General features: G+C 40.2%; 1 protein-coding gene and 1 long non-coding RNA gene across 2 annotated transcripts in view; one reads left to right on the top strand and one right to left on the bottom strand.

Moving 5' to 3' along the window:
* ankrd11 (ankyrin repeat domain 11) overlaps positions 1 to 16,629 on the top strand; it is an 83,888-nt gene that overhangs the window by 39,003 nt on the left and 28,256 nt on the right. The gene's annotated exons all lie outside the window — the stretch shown is intronic.
* Positions 100 to 2,906, bottom strand: LOC148337142 (uncharacterized). Its single transcript, XR_015843294.1, has 3 exons — positions 2,656 to 2,906; positions 1,269 to 1,326; positions 100 to 963 (listed from the first exon to the last, which is right to left on the bottom strand). It is a non-coding gene; the product is annotated as an uncharacterized LOC148337142 (long non-coding RNA).

Raw genomic sequence — 16,629 nt, 5'->3', positions numbered from 1 at the left:
TTTTCCAATTATACTATCACATGGCTTGTATTTTGCTGTGATAGATCTATCCGTATGAAGCTTTCATGCTTTGCATCTTTGAATCTTACTGGCTAAATTTGTCTCCAAGTTATAGAGCCCTGTGAGCTTCATTATTCAACATTTGCTCCAGTTGTGGAGGGTTATATTTAGAATTGTTGTTGGGGAAACCAACACACAGTGTGTACTAAAACTAAATGTAGCCAGTGGTTGGATTTTCAGAACCATTTTATTGGATCTCATCATCAAACCGTCTTCCTCCTTGTAATGATGTTGCACTTGGTCATGGGAACATTCAGATTTCTGGAGATGGGCTTGTAGGTTTGGTTTTCAATTTTAGTCAAGGTTTCTCCACTGCTGGATAAGCGGGGGTAAATAGATGGATGGATTTTGGTCTGTGTTGCCTCGTCCCTGGCCCATTCTAATGAACTACTGAAATCTACCAGTCAATGTCTCCAATTCTACCATACTTTCATAAGCGTAAGGCGCACCAAATACGGGTCCTACATATGGTAGCATGCATGCATGCTCAAACGTACACGAACTCTTATGATAGCGTATGTTTTAAAATAGGCAGCGGCAGCAAAACTTAGTTTGGTTTTGCCTTTTTTGTTTTGGTATTTAACATGGCAGCTTCTCTCTAATCTGTCAGTCAGTTTCGTTGCCATGTGGCTCCTCAGAAATGTTGGCGGCACATTAGCGGCTAACGTGGCTAACGGTAGGCCCGCGCATCCACAACATCCATTCACAAATTGTTGCATTAAAGAACCGTGGGTGCCTCTCAGTGTTATTAAAGCTGTGTTCGTCATCAGCTCCAACTTAATTTGCTGCACTACAGTACCCACTGGGGGCGCGCCTTTGACGTCCTCATGCTGTCCTCTTTCACGTCCGCGTTTCCTCTAGTGTGTTGGCAGACAATGCTCCCAGTCAGTCAAGCGGAGCGCTCTATAAAGACAGGACATTTATAGATTTTGGAACTTAGTGCACACACAAGACATGCTGCATTATTAGACACACTGTCCACTTTGGGGAAAATTTAAGACTTGTGCGCCTTATAGTCGTGAAAATACTGTAATCTAGGTGTGTGTTTTTCAGCAGCCACAACGGTCAATTGAATTCAGCCAAGTTTTGGGAATCAGGAAGTTATGTCATACACCTATGTTTCTGTTAGGCCCGCTAAGCTCCAGCTTCACCACAGAGCTGGCCAAATTTTTCAACAGAGATGATCATTGTGACCTTGCTGATTTTACCTTTTTTTCACCATTGGCAGCTTGCCACTGCCGTAGCCAGACATCCAGCCGGAGCAACCTAGAAATAAATGTGGCTCTTCATAGTGTTGAAGATGAGCACAATTCCTCAGACATTGAGAGCGTATACCTCTTTCCTGTGTGTTTGTACTATCATTGTAAAATATGCAATAATCCATGTTTTAAATTCTACACTATCCTTTTTTCTTATAAAATATTAACAAACAATACAATATTTTAAATATGTATCTAGTTACCATGGAATGAGAGGCAACAATAGTCTCAAGCAAGGCTAGTTTGTGCTAACAATTACAGTATCCTACTCCTTAGTACTATATATTTTAGACTAATGTACACTTGTGCCATAAAGGAAATAAAAAAATAAACAATACTTCATCTTGTATGTTGTTTCTTTTCTTTGATATTAATGTTGAGACTATTGATATTGATATCTGATATCGGACTGTAAAAAAAAAAAAAGCTTGAGATGCCTTTTTGGATATGGACCAAAAGACTGAAACAGAATGTTGTGTTGATGCAAGAAAAAAACATGACTGGTCCACTGAATCTGGGTTAACCTCATGTTGCTAGCCAGATCTTTGTTCTGTTAACTCATTCACTGCCATTGACGGCAATAAAAGTCGAATATAATATGAATGTATAATATAATAATGTTAACTGCAAAGGCTGGTAATGATTAACGGAGACATGCCAATGGCAGAGGCACCAAGGAATAGCAGTGAGGAACAAGTACAGCGATACAAAGCGAGTGTGTGCTCATGACAACTTTATTCGTCACACCACTGTGTCGTTCTGTTGTAACACTTGTCAAAATACGGCACATGACTGAGCTCGTTGAAGCTAATGTAGCAATTAGTGAGGGATATTTTTCTTCATTTGTTTCTGGAATGCTCGTATCGTTTCTGACAGGGCCACCATAACTTAACTCAAAAGACTTAATGTCAGACCTTGCTCCTAAAATCATGTGTTGTTGCCGTAGGTGGGTCTATAAGCAGTATGTACTATCCCTCTCACATTGGCCGCCTGTGCTTCACAGCTAAAGCTCAATTCCTTTCGTAATCTGTGGAAACGTGAGCCTGAATAAATGGTCACACGCTCGTGGATTATCTTCCCAGGATGTTATTTTGTGCAGGAAGGATGTTTGAAATGCCAGTCACCAACACACAACACCCTCCCCCAGTTTCTCTCCCACACACGCAGTCTTTTATAATCTGCTGGTGAGCAGCATTGGAAGAGTGCATCTTAGTAATGCAGAGCTCTGCCGCCTTGGGTTATTGAAGTGTGTGTGTATAGCACACATTATGACAAAACAAGGCTGTTGTATTCAGTTTTTCCACACCGTCTTAACCTTTTTTTTTTCCATATTTACCTCTGTGTCCTCATCATCTTCCTCTTGCCTCCTTTAGTCCTTTCCTTTTGCCCCTCTTTCAGATTTTTAAGGCGTCCAAGCTCCTCTGCTAGGAGAGCTAGATGAGCCCTCATCTAATAATAATATTCCCTTTATTAGTCCCACAATGGGGAAATTTGAGATTCGAACTCAGGCCTCCTGGGGAGACTGGGTCCGGAACGCGGCGCCTTAGACCACTCGGCCATCCTGGCAGGCAGCAAGGGAGTAGAAGCTCAGCCGAGGCATTGACAGAGTAGTGAGACCCAGCAGGAGAGTGAGCAGCTAAATATAGAGCGTGCAGTGGAGTGGTGATGATGTCACAGGCCAGAGAGGAGAGGAAAGTCAGTGAGGTAGAGGCTACTTTTACAGGTGACTAGTTAAGTGGGCTCTCATTCTCAGATTCTTCTTCTGCAGTAATAATGAACTGACATCTGAAGAAAAATGTTCAAGTTTTAGTGAGGGAATAATTTTATATGCATTGTCATAAAACCTCACATATTGAAAGATGGTACTAAACAAGGCCATTTTTTAAAAGTATGGTGATTTTACGGGAAAAATAAGTGGTTCATGTGTTGTCTGAATTGATGTGACGTTAAAACAAAATCTAAATGCCAGCCCTTAGGGACTTGCCCACTTTCCTCTGAGACCTTGGCATGAGCTGTGGCGTTTTATACTGCAGCTCTGATACACAATAGCCACCAAATTAATATCTGTGGTATATCCTTGTCTGGCTTTGGGATTTCCAAATAGACCGGGTGTCTCGTCCGAGATGCATACGCTGTTACTACTGTTCCTGCCTCGCATCTTTAATTCCTAATTTTTAACTTTGCTCTATGCATTACCAATTAATATAATGGAAGCAGATTGTTTTGTATTCATATACTGACCCTGCCAAAGTTCCCATCATGACACTCGTATATGGAATGCAACTTGTACCGTTTTTCCTCTTCCAGTACGTGTTTATGATTATCAAAAAGCTTTTGTTGTGGTTGCAATATGATGAAATGTGGAATACACCTCAGTGTGCTGCATTAAGATTTACATGCATGCACACGCATATATTCACTGTGCTCTTTTTCTTTTCCTGTGCTAGTACTGCAGCTTTCGTGTGCAGAGGATTGATTATGACTAAACAGAGCAACGTGCCGACTGCATTGGGTGGTACTTAACTGATGGTTAGATTATTTTTCACATGGGGTTGTGCTACAATTTTCAGAGTAGAGATCCAGCACAGACATTTTTATGTGTGTTCATTTTTACTGGACCGCAAGACTTTTATTACTATGGTGCAGCTGTGGTGCAATGCCTCCACGAGGCTTGTTGTCCTATTGATTGTTAAGCCTATTGGATTCTTCAATACCAATTACTGGCTAGAGTCATATGAGTTGTCTTGTGTCACTCCATTAACTCATCCCTATAACTGAGTGTTTATTCAGTACCACCATTTTTACTGAAAGCACTTCAAATTAGACAGTGCTTTGACGCTTTACATCAATGTCCACCTAAAGGCTGTTGCACAGCCAGGGATGCAACCAAGTGCAGTGTACAAGTTTAATGGTGTCGCAACAGCACAGATGTTTAATCCAACCAAAGTGCAGGGTTGTATCACATGATCTTTCACAACAGTAATTAAGTATGCCTGTACCAAGCAAGATCTAACCCATCGCTGCCAGGCCATACCAATCTAAGAGTATATTGAGTGTGTGTTGTAACATTGATAAAGATGATGAAATTGTTTTTTTTGGTATATCCTTGTGGAGAGCCTCTCTGCCCCCCTAAATGGATGTTCCCATTCATGCAGTCAATGAATGGAGCTATCATTGCCAGCAACCTCTCAAATATCTCCGGAAGCATCCCGAAAGAATTGGCTGGATCCGGATCACCATCTTGAAATGTGGTGACAAGACTGAACGATGCTCTTTTGTCTTTCTGAAAGCCAAGTAGCAGCAGAACAACGTCTTCCAGGTCAAGGCAAATCAAGCTCAAGGGAAATTTTGTTTTCGGACTTGTGTTAAATAATCACATAATAAAATATCAGATAAAGGCTCAGTTTCTGTTAATCAATTTCCAATTTTGAGACTAAATTTCTCCCAATATATTTTCACTGATGGACAATTTTGTGTCCCATTTTATAAACTGCCGTTGATAATCATTAATGGATTTTGCAGTTTCAAATTAGCTGTTGATTTTATTGGCGATAGGATACAGATGGAATTCAGATTCATGAGTTTGGCATGTATTCTTTGTGTACAGTCGATTCAATTTGCAGTATAATTGTGATTCAATAGTTGATACATGATTTGCGATTTGTGAAGGCTGCAATTTATTGGTCATTCGGAGTGGAGTGAAGGAGTTCAGAGCAGACAGAAGCATCCATGCTGTGCTTAAAGCCGACCGCACGCTGCCAGACAACGTGCTTGTAATTCACGCATCTGCAAACCAATCACAGCAATATATCTGCTTGTCATGTCTGCACTGTCAGTGCATTCTATGCATTGTGTTGTGGGCCAACATTTGAGGTAGAGCGAGCTTCTCAAATGCCGCTCCTCGGATAAAGTAAAACAAAATTTTAAATTAAGAAATTAAGCAACTGAAGTATAATACAATTTTATTTATATAGCGCATTTCACAACAGGTGGAGCTTTAACAAAGCGCTTTCCATATGCTGTCATATAAATTAGCAAGTAATTAGAACACAAATGAGAACACATAAACACAATTAATGCCTCCACAGTTGGGCAAGCAGAACGGAATTTGCTGATCAGTCAAGGTACCACAGAATTTGCAAACTCTCCTTAAATGTCGGATTATGTTTTCAGCGTATTTCAACGACAGACTGCCCTATCCAGACTGTGCTGGATGATATGACAATATCAATCGTGAAGGCTATAGATAACATTTTATCGCGTCACTTTACCTACCATTGTGTGTATGTCATTTGTCATATACAAAAAACTGCATGTAATTAATACAAATACATCTTGATTTTGTGGGTTACAAACTTTCACATATCAATCTTAGGGTGCACAACTATCACCAGTTGGCAGACTAAACAGCAGTATAAGGGGTGGTGAATCGCAATACATTATCACCGTACATAAAGCTGATTTGGAAAAAAAAGCCATTAGCCGTGCTAATTGCTAAGCTAACGTGAAGGCATCAAGAAAGACCGGAATTAAAAGTGCTTTGGTGAGTACACCTCACAGAAGTCTCGCTGGGACTGCATTAATGCAGCTCTGTATCCTTCTATGATCAGCATAATAGCAGTGTCTGGAGAGAAAATTAATTTAAAAAAATATTGCCGCACACAGCTAAACAGAAAATGTTGTGGTGTCCCCTATGTCAGATGCAAGTAGTGGCCTTGAAGGTTAAACATATATTAAAATTGAGGATACGCGATTCAGAAAATGGATGTGTAATTATATTAGATGCTTATGTTCCAAATATGAATTTTTTTTTCACAATAATTTACTGAATTTTGCATTACAGTAAAACTCAACCTATCGATTTCTGTCACAAAAATAATTTCTCCTATTTAAATTGATATCTACATTTGTGCAAAAATATGTAGGCTACTTTGCTTCTGTTTTGATTTTCTATAGCCGGTCTACTCGATGCATTTCTTTGATACATGTCTGTTGAATGTCACTTCAAAATAAAGGTAAGCACATTTTATACAGAATAACTGGCCGTGATATCATGGCAAATATGATTGATTTTTTTCTTCCCTCCTATTGCTGAGCACTAATCCCATGTCACCCTTTTTTTAGCCAAGACCCTTTTCAGAGACAATGATCAACAAACTGACGAGAGTAATTCTGTAGTGTTATATTACAGCTGCTATGAACAAAAACATATACAAGTCATAACTTGTTCTTCAAAGAAAATCACTGAAAATGACATGTTTGCATTGAGAGACAGAGGCTCTAGTAAATCATTCAGACATTAAATGTGTACAAGACAAATACACGCATCGGGAAACATTAACTCGCAAACATTAACAAGACAAAAGAGGAGAATATCAAAGAAAAGCACAAGTTGGTGAGGAATGAAAGAGGTAAGTAAGAGTGTAAGCTACGGCTGGAGGAAGTCTGCCATGTGATAGTACAGAAGTGGTGTGTCTGCTGATGAGTAAGCTCGCACCCTAGCTGGAATGAAAAGCCTTTGTGTTCGTAATAAGAGTGCTGGCAGCAGTCCAGCAGCTCTGACTAGTGTAGGATTAGGCTTGGACAATCGGGACCGCGGGATCAAAACAAGGGGCAGGAACACCCGGGTCATTCTGCTTGCAAGGATACCATCTGCCCTCCTTGCCTCCCTGCCGCAGTCTGGGGGAGGGGAAAGCTAGAGGAACTGGGGGAGGGGCAGACTGGAGCTCTACAAGCAACAACAGTGTTGTGGCAGAGCCAGGCAACTCTGTATGCAGCTCAGCTCAGTTTTGCTCCGCTTGCAGTACAACGGGTTCAGCATGCTTTTACGGCAATTCTGTTAGTTCACGTGCTCAGAGACATACGTTGTCATTTTCTTGAATTAAGTTAGTCCATCAAATGTGTGTCATATTATCTCATAACTGATTAGAATAGTCAGCGTTTGTACTTTGTTTTTTCTCATTGCTCCTACAATACATAGATCTTTTTGGGGGAATCGTATGCATATTTATGGCTAACTGTCTCCGTAGTTTTGTTGGGAACACGCTGACTGCTAAGGCTCTTGTGTTTTTATTTTATAATTTTTGCCTCCATTTTATCCTACTTATTGTTTTTAACCATTTGCTCAAGACCAACGACCCCTCTCCCCATACAAGCAGCACTTCGATATGAGATGGCAGTCCATTTGGTCCAGTCCCCATCCTACCCTTTGTGTTTTCATGAATTGAATGTGACCACCGAAGGGAGAGGGGGTGGGGTTTACGCTCCGCTTCTAGCCTCTATGTGAACTCGGCGTGTAGCATGGTCAAACCTGAGTACCCGTGACCTATTTTTACAATTTGATGCCTTTTGCGTTGAAACATGACTGAGAAGCTATTTTTTTTGCCATCAATGTTTGTGTGAGTGGGTGTTTAATGTTGTGGTGGGAAGTCAGTACAGTGTAGCAAAGGACAACAGAGAGATGAGGGCAGATGGCCTAATTTGAGACTGTAGTTGGTGGCTGGAAAAATAAAAAGAGGGTAGGCATGGCTGATGTAATGTGAAACATTATCTGTGCTCTCTGTGAACGCATGTGTGCACATATGCGCAAGTTAAGTGCGTATGCGTGTGCATTAGCAGTGAGGGCCAACCTACTGGCTCTCATCAATAATTCACCAGTCCTTTCTGTGCATCTCTCCTCACAACATCCCCTCCCCCAGCTGTCTCATCTGTTCTTCCTCTTCTTCCCATCACCTCATCTCCCCCTTTACCTATCTCCTACACACCACGCCCTTCATTACCCATTAGACTCATGTTACGCCGTACTACCCCCACCATTAAATAATCTGCACACCCCCTCATGGTTTCTTCTAACGCGCGTTGGGTGTTTCCTCTATCGCTCCTGCAAGTGATAGTTCATTAAAAAAAATGCTCATTTGACTGTTTTGGTTGCACACTTGGGTTGATTATGGCAGAGCTCCTACATTAAATGATGTACAAAACAAAAAAAGGAGGAATTGGAGCTAGACACGTGCTTGACACTGATCAAAAAGATAGGTGGAAGAATATACCGCGGTTACTCGAACTAAAAACAGTGTGAACGTTAAATAACGTGACACCATTTGCCCCAATTACTGAAGACAGTCCCATCTGTGCTATTATTCCACCTTCACCTTAACTTCTACTTTTCTTTGCTGTAGATTGTATTTATTCTTGAAACACACCCACTATCCTCAGTATAGAAACGTTCCGTTGTCAGAAGTTGCGGTGGAATGATTTTTAAAGCCAAGAACGATTCACATTCTTGTACATGAGCCGCGTCCTCGCCATAGCTGGCCTTTATTGAATAAATTGATTTCTCCGTGGCAGTTTCATGTTATTGACTTTCTCCATTGCGAAAATGACACAGTGTATATACATACATACATCTATATAAGTCGGTACATCTGAGGCCCAACTCACTGGAAATACTCAAGCAGTGGTAAACAATCATGGCGACGCTTAGTGACGCTGCTCAAAATCACACTTTTGGAGCTTAGAGGAAACGGTCTGTTTTATTCCTGTGGTGAGTAATGTGAATATAATGTGTTTTATTGACAGTCTGAAGTAACGTCAATTTGCATGCCGTCCATGCGTCACCGTTTTAATGCGGAACTAACTCTGTCGGATCATTTATGTAAGAGGTTATTCCGAATGTTTCAGAAATCACGATTTTGACCTGAACTCAAATATTGACTTTATATAAACATAGTAATCTGAATTTGTTAAAATCTAAATAGTCTGTTTGATGTAACACCATTCCTGTCGTAATACTGCCTGAATTATCAGCTTTTTGCATGTTTACGGTTACTCTCCGCTAATACATTCTGTAAAACCAGAAACTGTTTTCGTATTTCTCCCAAAAATGTCAGTGAATATTTTCTCAAATGTTTGGTTGATCATCGTCATGTTGTCTCGCGCACTAGAGCTACACCATTGGAGTATTATTTGTCCCTCTATTGCATTCATACATCATCATCTTCCTGAGTTTCTTTCGCTCTCACAGCCTTTCCAGAGTGATGGCGCTTGTCGAGCCAAGTAAACACTGATATGCGGAAGAACTCTCTTGTAACCCCACCCCCTTTCTCTCACACACTCTCCACACTGCCTATGTAGGTCATCATGACTCACTCCTTTCTGCTTAAAAAGCCTGCTCGGTTTCTCTATCTAGAGCCCTTTCACATTCGATGGCGTGTAAGAGAAATGTGCATTGGCATTGGCTGTGCAGAGTTGGCTTTTTATACTGTAGAACATACATTTCACCTGCTTGATGTGTAATTGTATAGTATACTGGATTACATATAGTCATTGGAATTTCTGCAACACTGTCTTGTTGTTTGTGCATTCCTTCACTTTTGTTTCAGTCGGCTTTAGGCTGTTGGGCCTTTTTTCTATTTTTTGCAGGGCTTTTAATCAGACGGGAAGTTCATTTTCCTCGCATTATTTGTTTAGGAATTATCTTTCAGATCTATTTGTAAAATCTTGATGAGAATCCAGCAAGAATAAAAGCTTCACAAAGGCTACGATTTAGACTCCTAAGTGCTGAGATTGCGACTCCCGTTGACCTGTTATACATTTGTTTGCGTGATTATGTGGGTTCTGTATGGAAGGGATCTCTGTCGTGTGCTCCCGCTTCTCATGGAAAAGGATCTCCATATGAATGCTGCCTTCTGGTTTTCACTTCTGACACCAAAGAAACGCTAAACACTGGGGCCTCTTGATGTGTATGTTTTTCAAAGCAGGAGAAATCATCTGTAATTTATTTTTTTAAATTAGAAATTAAGACTCTGAAATCCCTGTTTGTTTACATTATGTACTAATGAGAGAAAGTAATTCAAGGGATATGTCTTGTACTGGCACTAGCTGCATATGGTCAAGATCGTAGCAAAAAAAAAATGTCTTTGACGACTAGCACACAATCCTGATCAACATCCTAAAAAGCCATAGTGTGACACGTGTCCTTTTGTCCTTATCTCTCTGGTGCTGCTTTTATTTTGGCCAGACCTTGGGTGTGGAGAAAAGAGTACCCAGGGACGCTTTTTGATGAGTCACTCAACCGGAGAAAAAAGGAGGGGTGTTGAAAATAATAATACAATGGTTTGTGACCCTCCCCGAGTGCTTCTTGAAACGGCACCATTATTTCATCATTCATATGCACGGGTCGTTTACAATTGAGAGAATGTCTTCTTGGGCTATTGGTGGTCAACCGTGAGATGAACCATAATGCTCGTTCATAACAGGATACGCTGCGAGCAATTTTGAGTACTACAATAGAAGGGATACGTACTAGACGAGATGGAGGCCTGGGTGTGCCAAGGATAAAAATGGAAGCTTTGTAGAGGAAACCTGAGTAGGCCGAGTTTTAGGAGACTGTGCATTCATGCCGCTATATCATCTATCGTTTTTCCCTTGCCTCAATGCAGCCCTTGTTCTCTGAATTACACCACCACAGAGACTCCATTGCTGCTAAAAATCTGCTTGTCAGAAAAGAAATTGGACCCTAACTTTGCTTGCAACGTGTTTTGCAACCATTCATGCAAACACGGACAGTACTAGGTGTGAATGCTTTGTGTTGTGCATTCCATTGTGTGTTTTTTGTTTTGTATGCTGATCAATTAGTCATTTGATGTTTTTAGCGCTTTAATTATTCACCCAAGCTATGTCATTCAAGTTAGTGTTTTAAATAGATATTTATCTTTTGTGCCATATACTCATCGTCGTAGTATGTTTTGTTTTAGAGTGTGGTTGTATGCACGGAGACTGCCAAGATTGGTCAACTAGTCGCCTCAAAGTCATTGACAATTAAATAACGTATATTTTTTTAGGCTTATTTTTTTACTCTCCTAACTGGCTCTGGTCCTTCCGATTTGCAGCAGCCTTTCTCTCCTTAACGCACAAGCATGCAGTAGTGGTAATCCAGGTCATCCCTGACATAACCATAAAACTGTCATGGTTATCCGCCGGAAATGTTGCTTGAAATTTATTTATTTATTTATTCTTTTTAAGCATTTATCCAAAATACTAAAGCCTGAATCTCACACGGGAGCAAATGCTTGCAAACGTAGCGCCATGTTAAGTTTTCGTCAGGGATCCTAAGGCTCCTATCGCACTGAGCAGCAAAGATTGGCAAGTGTTTGCGCATATTCCGATTATTTATTTATTTTTGTAATGCATGGTTTTTGTATTTTGATTTTTTAAATTTCTTTATTTTACATAACACTTTTTCTCATTAAATATTTTTAATAAAACATTTAGCTCAAAATGTCTTGCATGATACCTTATTTTGTACTCTGTACCATGTATAAAATAAGAACGTATCCTGCCTTACATTACTTTTTTTTTTTTTTTTTTCATTTTTTAGACATTATGAGTTGATTTTTATTTATTTATTTTTGGGGCAAAAAAAAAAAACTTTTTTTTTTTTCTCCATTCGTCACTCAAAATCCATGATCCTATCCGAAACGTGACTTATGTGATCCTTTTCCCCCCATTTCCTTCTTGGGGGCATTGCAAAAATTATTGGTTTTGGAAATACCTTGGTTGATATTAATAAATGACGCACTAGTGTATGCAGTAAATAATCAAGTTTCTTTTGTTGCTGACTGATAAAGCTGCTAGTGGGGTTAAATAGTGAGCGGACATATTGTAACTCTTTTTTTTTTTTTTTTCGAAATGACGTGGTTGTCTGTGCTTATGGAGACCATTGAGCTCCAGGCCTCAAGGGCTCCACTATGTATTCATATACTAGATATCACACAGAGCAACGCAGTGCACATCTCAGACCCCATCTTACCTCGTACTTCTGCGCCTTGGCGTATAACTGTGCACATCATCCTCTGATTCATCAGGATGGCAAGCCAACTTCGGTAGTATTATTCCTTATCTGTAATGACAAACAATATTTGTTGTTGCTCATTGCGACAATATTTTGTTCTCAATGTAGAGATTAGGGGTGTACCAAAAATGATATAAATGAGAAAATTCGTTGCGATAAAACCAGACTGAATCAAGTTTTAACATTTTCTACATGTTGCCCCCCCCCCTAAAAAAAATCCCAAGTGATGCTGAAGTAATTGGCATTTCTTATTTTTAAACGTGAGCTGTTATGAGAGTTGAGATGTGTGTTTAGAAAGCACTTTGTATTTCTGTGTTTTGGGGATTTCATTTATCGTATAGGATTTTTTTTTTTCAGGGAAAACTAAAATTCTATTTACAAAACCACAAATGCTGTGGAAAAGAAACGTGCCATTTATATATTGCTTGACAGTTTGGTTGTGGGTTCAAATCCAGGTTCCGGACTTTCTGTGTTGACTCTGCATGTCCTTGCCATGTCCAAGCGGGTTCTTTCTGGCTGCTCCACCCCCTCACCACACACACACACATTCCAAAAACATGTGTGTTCTGTCAATTGAAAGCACAAAATGTTCCATATGTGTCAGTGTGAATGGCTGTTTGTTGTTTCCAACCCTTGAGAGCAGTAGTGCAGAAAATGGTTGGATGGCGATCCAATCAAAATATTTTGAGGTCTGGACGACCTTTGCCCTGAGAAATCCCTTGCAACCGGACACCGCTGAATTTTAATTGAAGATCCCTGGTCTGAATTAAATCATGTGGCCAGTTGACAATCCAAGTTATTGAGATTCACATGGATTTGTAAAACTCTGGGTGCGCCTCTGCACAAGGGAAAGTAAAATTGATCGTTTAGCTATGAGATGAATATGTATACACTTACCCCATCTCTTTCCTCACTTAAATGTTTGTGCCACCCCTGTGTTAAGGTTGCACTCTGTTTTGGCCTTAATTGGTATAATTGCAGGCATATGTTTTCACTTGTTGCCATGAAGTGCATGTGTATGTCTCTCAAATGGTACCTTGATCATCGGAAGACTAATTCCCTCTGGGAAAGGAGCATGTTCTGTTATTGCCGTTTCCATTGCGCAGCTGGAGAACAAATCTGCACTCATATTCATCGTTTATCTTAAGGGATAAAAAAAACGCTGCTTGTTGGTTTGTGATGTGCCTTGTATTTGAATGTTTTAGGGCTGTAAGTAACGATTATTTCAATATTCGATTCATCAGTCCATTTTTTTATGCTTAGTTGAAAAAATATTTATTAAAAAAACTGAACATTATTATAACTCTGCAATTATTTTAACAATCGTTTTGTCTGTCAATACATTTTTCAATTCATTTCTATCCAAATTACATTGCTTTACAACGCACAAAACGGAACACCATTTCAAGTTGACAGAGCAGAAACTGCACAAACAGTGTTCAACGCTGCACCGCACACTGGCACCTCTTTAGTCTAGGCTGCAAAGTATGAGCTGCGGGTGATCATTTTTTTTGATCGGCAATGAAAGGCATTTGATTGAAAACCCACCGATCACCCCCAATGTTGTGTACAATTAAGTTTGTCCGAGTTTGTCAGAGTATCAGTAACCTGTCGACCTGTCTCCTTCGCCCCAAACTGTGGGTATGGTTGCAAGGAACTCGCATTGCTGTTGGTTTGCATTCTGAAGATTTTTGCATTAAATGCACACACCTGAGATGGACATACTGTAAACTAGCTATGATTTGTTGAAAAATAGTGGACAAATTGGCATTTTGGTTCATGTGGGTGGGAAAACTCAGGCGCTTTAAGCAATACGGAAGTCCGTGTGCGCTGTGGTCTCATAAATAACAAGTTCGGCCCTTTATAACACTTTCCCAAACCACTAATTAAAGTCTTACACTTGACTTATCTTGTTCATTGATTGCTCCCTTATGAATGAAGGTGGTCAACCACCACACTCTTAAGGAGTTTGTCCCCTCACATAGCTCTTGCAACTTCAATTAGGTCTAGTTAAGCCCTGGTTTTAATTGGTTTATTATTGTATCAGTTAAGGCTGTGACGATAATTCAATATCGATATCTATCGTGATAGCTGATTGATTGATATCAACAGAAATATGGTATCGATAAATTATTGATCCAAATAAACAAACAAACAAACAAAAACAACGGAGGAGAAAAAAAAACAACGGAGCATATTCGACCTATCACTGACCAACTCGTCACAAACTGCCCCCCATTGAGGAAATACAACCTGAGGCTTACGCATGCGCCGCTGAGCTAGCGTGACTCAAAACAAAAACAAAAAAACGGGTGGCATAATGTGGACTTACCGTCCGACTTGTGTAAACGTCCCTCAGTTCCATCACATGGGAGCTCCGGAGGAGAGAGGCAGGTTTCCTTCAGAATTAAGCCGCTAACAAGCGCCGTCCGTAGACTACGCACTGGACGAAACGGCCCGCAGCTCAAGCACACGAGAGCCCTGGAGAAGCGATGCGGGCGTACGTAGCAGTTAAGCCGCTAACAGGCACCCTCCGCGGACACGCACTGGACGAAATGGCCCGTAGCTCTTCTAATCTTGGCAGCCCTAATATCAAATATGCGGAAATTTAATTTTTACTTTAGGCACTGCTCTTATTGCAATGCAGTACAGTTTGACACCACTGTAAACTCTTACCACCATGAAAATGGTGCTATTGCTATTGAATGTTTCTGATCATGTCAACCTGAACCCAGCCTGACGTCCTCTGCTAATGCAAAATGAAATTATTGTAACAGATTCAGCTCTTGTATTTGATCCCACTACGTTGTGCAAGTCGACATAATATTGTGGCTGGCGGCTCAAATTAGAAAATATGTACATACATTCTAATTATAATCATACACTTGCCATTACCACCTGGACTGGCTCCAGTAAGGCATCAGTGTATTCTCTGAGCCGTCTTTAAGGAGGCACCACCCCAAACTCTCTGCTATGCATGCGCTACAGCGACTGGGCTTTCAATCCTGCATCTTTCCATCCTCTCCATCCTGCCCTGCCCAGTGATTTATAATTCATCTGGGAGCCTGACTCTCTCCACCCCTCTGCACCAGGACAGCATTAACATTCTGTTTGGTCCCCAGCTATGCTGCACCCACTTGTGTGTATGCCACTTCGTCAGTAAAAATCCGTGTGAAATGTTTGGTTTCCTAGTTGTAAATGTTAATTCTTTTTCCATTGTAATCAAATTGTCAGTCTGGATGTCTGCTGCTGGTTATCCCCGTCTTCATATGTGCCAACTCAGCTCCTTTCTCTTCCCACTGTGTGATGAACAATACAAAGTACAAATACTGTATATGTCAAAATTGAGCATCATTAATTTACTTTTATTTAACACAATGCAACTGGTTGGGTTTATGCGGTGTTATGTATGACTACTGTTGAGAGCCTAAAATTTGGACAATTTTAAATTCAACAAAGGCTGTAAACGAGATTACGGGATTATTAAAATATTTGTTGATTAGTCGATTAACTTTGACTTCTCTGATGTCGTGGCATGTAAGAGATAAGTGGCAGAAAAAAAAATCACCTCTGCATGAGTCCCCAAAAATGCTAGCCATTTATTTGAAGACCTAGTCTGAGGTAAACTCGATCCACTGTATTTTAAGTAATATATTTTAGGAATACTCACGTTAATTTATTTATTTATTTATTTTTTTTAACATAAACATCCTAGATTCATAGTTAGACCCATAGCAACTCCCTAACAACGAAAATGCTTTTGTTCTGCAATCTCCGGTATTCTTAGGGAATGACATCACTCGCAGAACAACGAGTCACCAGGCGCCATTGTACTGCGTTGTCTGTCCAGTGAGCTGCTCAACTGACGTAGTTTTTGCGCTATTCGGCAAAATGCCTCTGTGTTGTGTGGCGATGCATTGTTCACATTCTTGGAAGCATGTGTTTGAGTGGCCAAAACAAATAAATAGGGCACAAAAATGGACCAATTTGGTTTTGGCAAATGGAGGGAATTTCAAGCAAGTGACGACGACTGTTCTTTGCCACAAGCAATAAAAAGATCTCGGTTTCCTTAACCGTTTTGCTTATAATAAAGGGTTCGCAAAAAGGTAGGTATTTTGGTTTTTAGAAATAAGGTATCTTCTCTGCCATATTGTTGGTGTAGTGCACAAAAACAGCGATTCACTTGGAAGTGCAGAAGCTGCTTCAAAGGATGTCCAAACCAATCACCAGTTAAATCAGTCGATAAACTCAACTAATCACCCAGCCCCAGTACTGGCCTTTGTTCATTTTTGCATCACAAAATTCAGATCAAATCCGAAAATGGAATAAGACCCTATGGCATTATTATCATCTGTTGGTTTTGTTGACCTTTCATTAGAAGAATTGTAGTTGTCACAACATTGAAGGTTACAAAACACAATTGTTTAGTCATTGACTCAAAGGTCAAAAATGGACTGC

The sequence above is a fragment of the Idiotropiscis lumnitzeri genome, chromosome 5 (genome assembly GCF_059441095.1).
Source record: "Idiotropiscis lumnitzeri isolate Australia: NSW breed Sydney's pygmy pipehorse chromosome 5, RoL_Ilum_1.0, whole genome shotgun sequence".
NCBI lineage: Eukaryota > Metazoa > Chordata > Actinopteri > Syngnathiformes > Syngnathidae > Idiotropiscis > Idiotropiscis lumnitzeri.
Note: the sequence above shows the minus strand (reverse complement) of the source record. Positions and strands in the feature narration are given on the sequence as shown.